Raw genomic sequence first — 10,253 nt, 5'->3', positions numbered from 1 at the left:
GTGGTGCCTGTGGCTCAAAGGAGTAGGGCGCTGACCCCATATGCTGGAGGTAGCGGGTTCAAACCCAGCCCTGGCCAAAAACCAGAAAAAAAAAAGTCTTTATTAAATTGACAACTAATTGTTTTTAATTTAGTTGCCAATGTACGGATGAAGCAGTATTGGATGTACTAGCGTCATCTTCTAATTTTTGTTTGTTTTTTTTTTTGAGGCAGAGTCCTACTATGTCGCCCTCAGTAGGTGCTGTGGCGTCACAGCTTACAGCAACCTCCACTCCAACTGTTGGGCGTGAGCGATTTTCTTGCTGCAGCCTTCCGAGTAGCTGGGACTACAGGCGCCCACCACAACGCCCGGCTATTTTTTGGTTGCAGTTTTAGTTGGCCTGGTTCAGGTTGGAACCCACCACCGTTGGTGTACGTGGCTGGGGCTGTAACCACTGTGCTACGGCGCTGAGCCTAAGGTTCTGGGTTCTGTTTTGATCTAGGTTTTGAGGATGAAGTGAGATAATGTGTGTAAAGTGCTTAAATTAGTGTTTGGTACAAGGTAAGCACTTAATAAATGGTAACTTCTATCATGGGAAGCTATTATTACTACTGTTACTATACATAGTACTACTTATTGCTACTTTACTACTGCTATTACTTGGGTAAATTATTTTGGGGTGAAAAATATAGATAAGAAAAATAGAAAATAAAAATTATTCATAATCCCATTACCCAGGTATAAATCCTGTTGTTATTTTAGTAATCTACGTTTTTCATTTAATGAAATTGTGAAATACCTTTGAACATTTTTCTAAAATATTACTTTTATAATAGTAAGATTACTTTTTAAATTTTTTGTTTGTTTTGTTTCTTTTTTGAGATAAAGTCTCACTCTGTTGCCCTGGGTAGAATGCCATGGCATTATAGCTCACAGCAACCACAAACTTATGGGCTCAAGTGATACTCTTGCCTTAGCCTCCTGAGTAGCTGGGACTACCGGTGCCCGCCACTATGCCCAGCTAGTTTTTCTATTTTTAGTAGAGATGAGGTCTCCACTGTGCCCAGCTAGTTTTTCCATTTTTAGTAGAGATGAGGTCTCACTTTGCTCAGGCTGATCTTGAACTTCTGAGCTCAAGCAATCCACCTACCTCGGCCTCCTGGACTTCTAGGATTGGGCATGTATGAGCCACCTTGCCCAGCTTAAAATATTTTTATTATGGAAAATGTCACACACAGAACATTATAAAAGTCTTGTGTGTTCATTTCCCACTTTTTTTTTTTTTTTTGAGACTGAGTCTCAAAACTCCAAGACTCCTGAGATAGAGTGCGATGGAGTCATAGCTCACAGCAACCTCAAACTCCTGGGGCCCGGTGATTCTCTTGCCTCATCCTCCCAAGTAGCTGGGACTACCGGTGTCCACTACAACGCAGCCATTCTTTTTGTTGCAGTTGTCATTGTTGTTGTAGCTGGCCCAGGCCAAGCTCGAACCTGCCAGCCTAGGTGTATGTGGCCAGCGCCCTACCCACTGAGCTACAGGTGCCACCTTCATTTCCCACTTTTTTCTTTCTTTTTTTTGAGATAGAATCGCCCTAGGTAGAGTCCTTTGGCATCATACCTCATAGCAATCTCAAACTCTTGGGCTTAAGTGATTCTCTTATCTCAGCCTCCCAAGTATCTGGGACTACAGGTGCCTGCCACAATGCCTGGCTATTTTGGGGTTGCAGTTGTCATTGTTGTTTAGCAGGCCTGGGCCAGGCTTGAACCCACCAGCCTCCATTTATGTGGCTGGCACCCTACTGACTGAGCTATAGGCACCGAGCCTCATTTCCCACTTCTGACAATTAAGCTGTGGCACACTTGGGTGAAGGATTCAAGTTAGGAAGCTACCTAACAAATGCAAACAGTGTAACCTAAGCACATGTACTCTTATATTAATAAAAAAGAAAACTAAGGAAAAGAAAAAAAGCAGAGGCCAAGGTTTTACCTTTACTCCCACCAGCTTCCTCCTTTTTATTACAACATATTTTATTCATAAATATTTTGAAAAGTATGATCACCTTTAAGATTAAAAAATTCAGTTTTTCCTGTTTATTGACACATGGTTATAGATATAGTTTTTGAATTTTTTATTTTATTTTATTTTTTTCAGGTTTTGGCCAGGGCTAGCTACCACCTCTAGTATATAGGGCCGGCGCCCTACTCCTTGAGCCACAGGTGCCACCCCTTTTTGAACTTTTTAACTATTGAAAAGTTTTAAACATGTACAAAAAGAGATTATATCGAACCACCATGTATTTGTCATCTGGGTTAGGCATTGGTAAACTATAGCTGGTGCATCATTATCTGTTTTTATTTTATTTTTATTTTATTTTTTATTTTTTGAGACGGAGCCTCAAGCTATCCCCCTGGGTAGAGTGCCGTGGCATCACGCTCACAGCAACCTCCAACTCCTGGGCTCAAGCGAGTCTCCTGCCTCAGCCTCCCAAGTAGCTGGGACTACAGGTGCCCGCCACAACGCCTGGCCATTTTTTGGTTGCAGCCATCATTGTTGTTTGGCGGGCCCGGGCTGGGGATTCGAACCCGCCACCTTAGGTGTATGTGGCTGGCGCCTTAGCCGCTTGAGCCACAGGCGCCGAGCCCATTATCTGTTTTTATAAATAAAGACCACCCCACACAGTTTTATAAAGATCCATTGCAATATTAGTGCAATATTAGCACATTTAACAGTTACATACATTTAAATAATGTGTTAGGATGGCAGAACTGCAGCATTGGTAACTATGAAGCCTGACAATTAAGTTTGCAGACTTGCCCCAATGCACTTATATTCGCAGCACTGTACAAACAATTCAGTAAAGGTTTCATAACCTTGGTAGATCAGTGTCTCACAGTCGTGTTCCTGTTGACATGTAGTAGTGTCTTGTTGAGTGGCAGTCATTACTGTGTGTTTTTGTGTGCCATTGTGAGAATGTCAGAGTTTGAATCAAGAACAGTGAACAAACATTAAATTTCTTGTTGAAGTTGAGAAGAGTGGAAGTGTGATCAAGGTGTTGCTCCAAGCTTATAAGGATAATGCCATGAAGAAAATGTGGTGTACAAATGGATTAAACATTTTTATGAGGGGAGAGAAATTGTCATTGATGAAGAGAGCTCAGGGCAGCCAGTAACAAGCAGAACTAAGAAAACATTGTAAAAAGTCGTTGACTTGTGCACCAAAATCTTCAACTGACTGTGAGAAGCATAGGAGACCAAGTAAACATCAGTAGATAAACAGGAAAATCTTAACTGAAAATCTTGGCCAACAACTCATGGCTCTTGCATCACAACAATGTACCAGCTCACAGAGCACTGTCTGTAAGGGATTTTTTAGCCAGTAAATAACTGTATTGCAACACCTTCTCTACTCAGCTGATCTGTCCCCCAATGACTTTTTTTCTTTACCCCCAAAGATAAAGGAAATATGACAGACATTCTGATGTCACTCAGAGTAATATGACAACAGCTTTGATGACCACTCTAGAAAAAAAGTTCCACAATTGCTTCAAAGGGTAGACTAGGTGCTGGCATTGATGTGTGGCTTCTCAAAGGGAATACTTGGAAGGTGACTAAGTGATACTTAGCAATGAGGTCTGTAGCACATTTTCTAGAATGAATTCACAAACTTCACTGTCAGACCTCATAGATAGCTAACCAATTCAGCTAGAAACCATAGAACAAGGAACTATCTATTAAGTATTTCAAATATAGCTCTTGTTTAGATCATCCTTTGTTTTGATCACTTTCATAGGGGGCAGAAGGAAGCCTGCTTGGTCATGGTGGAAATATATTAAGGCCAAATCTTCTGATATCCATTCCCAGAGGTTTCTTTCAGTTGAGTTAAGCCTTCAACTCTAGGGCAAGCCCAAGTTTGTGGCCTCCAGTATTAAGTCTCTTCCTGTGTACCAGGGCAGACAGTGTAAGCTTCACACCAGGCCTCAGAATCTGAGGGTAACTCACTCCAGTAAAGCTAGAGATGTTGACTTTGGCAGAAATGTTAACAGTAGGATCCAGCTGGTGTTTAGCTGTAAAGCCAAAATGAGTGAAGTTGGTACCTGATGTCTAAACCATGTTGTGATTTACTGAAGTGTTAAGATCTTTATGTATTTTCTGATAAATTAATCTTCCAAATTCTGTTCCACCACTGATAATTAGTATGTAGCTGGAAGTCCCTAGTCCTATAGTCCATGCAAAGGTATTCTTTGTCAGCTTCAATTTCGTGCTGTTAGAAGTCATCTGGTATCCAGCAAGCCATTCCTCATAACCAAACAGATGAATTATGGATTGAAGTTAAATCAAAGTCAATGTCACTCCTTCTTGTAAGAGGACTTGATTTTTTTTTCTTTTGAGACAGAGTCTCATTTTGCCCTTGGTAGAGTGCCCCGGTGTCATAACTCACAGCAATTTCAAACTCTTGGGTTCAAGCTATTCTCTTACCTCAGCCTCCCAAGTAGCTGTGACTATAGGTGCCTGCCATAGTCCCTGGCTGTTTTTTAGAGATTGGGTCTCACTCTTGCTCAGTTTGGTCTTGAACTCCTGAGCTCAGGCATTCCACCCACCTTGATCTCCCAGAGTGCTGGGATTGCAGGCATGAGCCACAGTGCTTGGCCTTTTTTTTTTTTTTCTTTTTGAAACAGGGTCTTGCTCTATTGCCTGGGCTAGAGTGAGACAGAGTCTCATTTTGTCGCCCTCAGTAGAGTGCTGTAGCATCACAGCTCACAGCTACCTCCAGCTCTTGGGCTTAGGTGATTCTCTTGCCTCAGCCTCTTAAGTAGCTGGGACTACAGGAGCCCACCACAATGCCCATCTATTTTTTTGTTGCAGTTTGGCCAGGCCAAATTTGAGCCCACCACCCTTGGTATATGGGGTGGGTACCCTACTCACTGAGCCACATGTGCTGCCCACCTTTTTTTTTTTTTTTTGAAACAGAGTGACAGTATATCTCCCTTAGTAGAGTGCTGTGGCATCACAGCTCACAGCAACCTCAAACTCTTGGGCTTAAGCGATTCTCTTGCCTCAGCCTCCCAAGTAGCCGGGACTACAGGCGCTTGCTGCAACACCCGTCTATTTTTTTGTTGTAATTGTCTTTGTTGTTTAGCAGGCCCTGGCCAGGATTGAACCGCCAGCCCCAATGTGTATAGCCAGCACCCTAACCACTGAGTACAGGTGCCTAGCCCTTATATATTAACTTTCTTTTGTGCCTTTGGTAATATAGATTAGACATAAGCAAGGCCAGGGTTTTTTGTTTTTTTTGTAGTTTTTGGCTGGGGCTGGATTTGAACCCGCCACCTCTGGCATATGGGGCCAGTGCCCTAATTCCTTTGAGCCACAGGTGCTGCCTAGGGTTTGTTTTTTTTTTAATTTGTTTTTTTTTAGACAGAGTCTCACTGTGTAGTCCTCAGTAGAGTGCTGTGGTGTCACAGCTCACAGCAACCTCAAATTCTTGGGCTTAAGTGATTCTCTTGCCTCAGCCACCCACGTAGCTGGTACTACAGGTAACTGCCACAATGCCTGCTATTTTTTTGTTGCTGTTGTCATTGTTTAGCAGGCCCCGGCCGGGTTTGAACCTGTCAGCCCCAATGTATGTGGCTGGCAACCTACCATTGAGCTATAGGCTCTGAGCCAAGGCTAGGGGCTTTAGTTTCTTCCTATCCCTGTGTTATCTTGCCTTGCCCAGAACCTTTTGGAAGTCTGCTGCTTTCCAGAGTGCTGAGTATCATGGCATGGCATGGAAGAAAATTCTAGGGAGGGTGGGAGAGAGATAAAGTCTGTCAATTTCTGAATAAATTAATTACAAAACATCTAACAATTTCTTACTAGCAATAGGAAAAACCATTGCCAAGTCTTGATTATAACCTTAATGTCAGTGTTTTAATTATTTAGGATTGAGATACATATACTCTGTTAAGGGTACAATATAAGATATACATGATTCTTCTGCATGAGATTATTTTTGGTTTGTTCCATCTTCAGAGGGGTGAGAAAAGGCAGAATAACAGCTTTGTGTATGAATGACATGTCTTCAAGAGGGCTGCAGATTCACTTGATGAATAGTGTGGTTAAGGAGGAGAGGTGGTGATAATGACATGACTGAAGCATATGCTAGCTTGGTGCCTGTAGCTCAAGCGGCTAGGGCCCCTGCCACATAGACCAGAGCTATCGGGTTTGAATCCAGCCCAGGCCCACCAAACAACAATGACAACTCCAACCAAAAAATAGATGGGTGTTATGGCAGGTGCCTATAGTCCCAGCTACTTGGGAGGCTGAGGCAGGAGAATCGCTTAAGCCCAAGAGTTAGAGGTTGCTGTGAGCTGTGACGCCATGGCACTCTTAATCCAGATAAGATAAGATCAACTGAACTATGCCATGTGCTTGAGCAATTGATAGAATATAAGAAGAATCTTGGGTGGCTCCTGTGACTCCATGAGTAGGGCGCTGGCCCCATATATTGAGGGTGGTGGGTTCAAACCCAGCCCTAGCCAAACTGCAACAACAAAAAAGTAGCTGGGCGTTGTGGCAGGCACCTGTAATTCCAGCTACTCAGGAGGCTGAGGCAAGAAAATCACCTAAGCCCAAGAGCTGGAGGTTGCTGTGAGCTGTGACGCCACGTTATTCTACTAAAGGTAACAAAATGAGATTCTGTCTCTAAAAAAAAAGAAGAATATAAGAATCTCTTTTTTTCTTATTGAGAAGAACTTTAAGATAAAATTAATCATTTTTAGGATTACAATTTAGTAGTATTTAATAGATTTACAGTGTTTTACAACTACCACCTCTGTCTGACTTACATATTTTTATCACCCCAAAAGAAAAGCTATGCCCTTTCCCTCCTCCTCCCAACTGCTGGCAGCCAACAGTTTGCTTTCTATCTCTGTGGATTTCCCCATTGTATATATTTCATTTAATTGGGAATCATGCAACATATGTAGTTTTGTGTCTGGCTTATTTCACTTAGCATTATGTTTTTAAAGTTCATCCATATTTTAGCATGTATTAGTACTTCATTTTTATAGCCAGATAATATTTCATTGCATTATGTTCTGTTAATGGACATTTGGTTTGTTTCTACCTCGTGGATGGTATGAATAATGCAGCTGTGCATATTGGTGTACGAGTATCTATTTGAGTCCCTTCTTTGAATTGTTTTGGGTATGTATCTAGAAGTAGAACTGCTAGATTATGTGATAATTCTGAGTTTACGTTTTTGAGGAACTATTTCTTGGTTGTAGTTTTCATTGTTGTTTGGGCTGGGCTGGATTTGAACCCACCAGCTCTGGTGTATGTGGCTGGTGCCTTAGCCACTTGAGCTACAGGTGCGGAGCCAGAGGATAGTCTTTTTAAAAATGGTGCTGGGTTACTTGGCTATCTGTAGGATAAAAGAAGAATGTAAACATTACACCTTATCCAAAAATTAACTCAAATGGATCACAGATTTAAATGTGAACCATATAAATTTTAGGAAAAAACACTGGAGAAAATTACCTTAAGACAAAGCAGATGTACTCAAAAGAATTGGCATAGGAATATTCATCATGGCACTATTCACAATAGCCAAAAAGTGGAAACCACCCACATGTCCATCAGTGGATAAGCAAAATGCAGCCTCCACTTAATAAATACTATTCAACTGTAAAATGGAATGAAGTACTGATACCGTGCTACAACATGGTTGAACCTTGAAAACATTATGAAACAGCTCGGCGCCTGTGGCTCAAGCAGCTAAGGCGCCAGCCACATACACCTAAGGTGGTGGGTTCGAATCCCCAGCCCGGGCCCACCAAACAACAATGATGGCTGCAACCAAAAAATGGCCAAGCGTTGTGGTGGGTGCCTGTAGTCCCAGCTACTTGGGAGGCTGAGGCAGGAGATTCGCTTGAGCCCAGGAGTTGGAGGTTGCTGTGAGCGTGATGCCATGGCACTCTACCCAGAGGGATAGCCTGAGGCTCCGTCTCAAAAAAAAAAGAAAAAAGAAAACATTATGAAACAATGTGAAAGAAGTTACTAAAAGACACGTTGTATGGCTCCATTTATGTGAAATGTTCAGAATAGGCAAATTTATACAGACAGAGACGAGATTAGTGGATGCTGGGAGCAAAGTGGTAGAGAGAGTGTGGAATGATTGCAGATGGAATAGGGTTTCTTTTTGAGAGATGAAAATGTTCTGGTATTAGATAGTGGTAATGGTTGCCCAATTCTGTGAAAACCCCCAAAAAGGTAGATTTTATGGTATGTGAATTATATCTCACTTTATTTTTAAAAAAATCAATACTTGAACAATTGAGATTGGAAATGGTCGAAGGCAGTGAAGAGACGTTTCATGGAAGAAGATATACTGAATAGCAAATAAACACATGAAAAAATGTTCAACACCACTAGCCATTAGGGAAGTGCAAATCATGGCCCAGTTAGAGATCAATACATACCTTTTTGCACAACCGAAATAAAAAAGAGTGGCAGTATCAAATACAGGTGAGGAGGTGAAGAAACTAGATTTCTCATGCTGCTAGAGGGAATGTAAAATGGTACAGGCACTCTGGAAAATATTATGGCATTTTTTTTGAAACCTTAAACATAGCCATACAACCCACCAATTGCACTTCTGGGCATTAATTCCGGAGAACTCAGATAGTAAACATTTGTGGTAGAAACAAGTATGATAGACCTAATGTGACTGAAGCTTGGAGGAGGTGGTAAGGATTTTCAGTGAATGACTGTAGAAAGCTTTAAGGTTACTCATTGAAATGGACAGAGCCTGTAGTCTGTATACCTTTATTTTTTCCCTTTACTTGCATCTGTTTTCTCCACTTCCCTTGGTCCTTTAGCACATATATTTTTCTTGGTTGGTTCTTAATATGTATGAAGTGGTTGAAGAAAATTATAAATGCTGAGAGTTTTAGATGAATATAGGCACAATAAATAGCCCCTCATTTTTAAAAAATTATGTCCTATGTTAATGCATATATTGTGTGTGTATGGACTTTTCCAAAACTTCAGTGTTTCTCATTTGGGATGGATTCAAAGTCTCGAGCACCTTACGCAAACTGACAAGGTGGGAAGAGCCTTCTTTCTCTGCTCTTGCTTACTCGATCCGGTCGTGAATGCCGGTCTTCTGTGCTTGTGGGTCTGGATTTGGGCTTGTCCTCTCAGTAGGCTTCCCTCAGGACTGTTCTTCTGTCTTGTTTCTAGCAATTTTTTTTCCTTTATGTGTGAAACTGTAATTTGAATTTTCAATAACAAGTCCCTTTATTTTTGTTTATGGTGGGGTCTCCTGCAAAGGCAGGCAGCAGGATTGCTTACATTTTTTATGTAATGTGGTCCACTCAGGCCTTCAGGACAGGGCTGTGTCTTTTTTAAATTCAGGAAGCCAGAGCTGTAGATTTTGATTTTTTTTTTTTTTATCACCCTTGGTAGAGTGCCATGGCATTTTAGCTCACAGCAACCTCAAACTCTTGGGTTCAGGTGATCTTCTCACCTCCAGCCTCCCAAGTAGCTGGGACTACAAGGCGCCCGCCATAACACATGGCTATTTTTTAGAGACGGGGGTCTTGCTCTGGCTCAGGCTGGTCTCGAACCCGTGAGCCCAGGCAGCCCACCCACCTCAGACCTTCCAAGTGCTGGAATTATAGGCGTGAGCCACCATGCCCAGCCCAGAGATGTAGATTTTGATTTGAAGCAACATGTAAGTGTGAGGCAATGTGAGAAAAACAGGTTTTTGGTATAGGTTGGGTAAATTTTACTTTGGAATAGCTTTGCATTGAAATTTATACTGTGGAATTGAAATTTCTCCTTTTGCTAGATTCAGGTAGGTAGGCTGTGTAATGAACTCGAATTTGGATTTCTTTGTTTTCTGGATGCTATGAAAATTAACAATTAGTGTAATTAATAAAGATTAGTGGAAGTCAGAAAGATTTATATTTGCTGGAGAATGGAAATGAGTTAGATAGCTTTCCCCTGTATTACTAGTTCTAAGTATAAAAGCCGGGCTGCAAAGGTGGGTCTCCTCTCTCGTGTCACTGATATGTGTGCCAGAGAGGCCTGAGAAGGGAATTGGGATTAGCAGGATCAGAATTTCCTTGAGGGCATGACTTTGGGAAATATTTAGCAGAAAAGTTGTGGGGCTCATTAAGGACCTAGGTTGGAAGTGCTACAACCTAGCATCTGTCGCCATTAGTCTTCAGGAATCCTCTTGATAGTGTCGCTGTGCAGGTGTATATTTCTTTTTTCTTTCTTTCTTT

The 10,253-nt window shown here is 41.7% G+C and overlaps 1 protein-coding gene and 1 pseudogene across 1 annotated transcript in view; one reads left to right on the top strand and one right to left on the bottom strand.

The window, feature by feature from the left end:
* The window catches only part of SCAP (SREBF chaperone), a 66,192-nt gene that overhangs the window by 14,147 nt on the left and 41,792 nt on the right, over positions 1-10,253 (top strand). The gene's annotated exons all lie outside the window — the stretch shown is intronic.
* LOC100951366 lies at positions 3,705-4,912 on the bottom strand (annotated as a pseudogene).

The sequence above is a fragment of the Otolemur garnettii genome, unplaced genomic scaffold (genome assembly GCF_000181295.1).
Source record: "Otolemur garnettii isolate 467f Iridium unplaced genomic scaffold, OtoGar3 scaffold00082, whole genome shotgun sequence".
Classification (NCBI taxonomy): Eukaryota; Metazoa; Chordata; class Mammalia; order Primates; family Galagidae; genus Otolemur; species Otolemur garnettii.
Note: the sequence above shows the minus strand (reverse complement) of the source record. Positions and strands in the feature narration are given on the sequence as shown.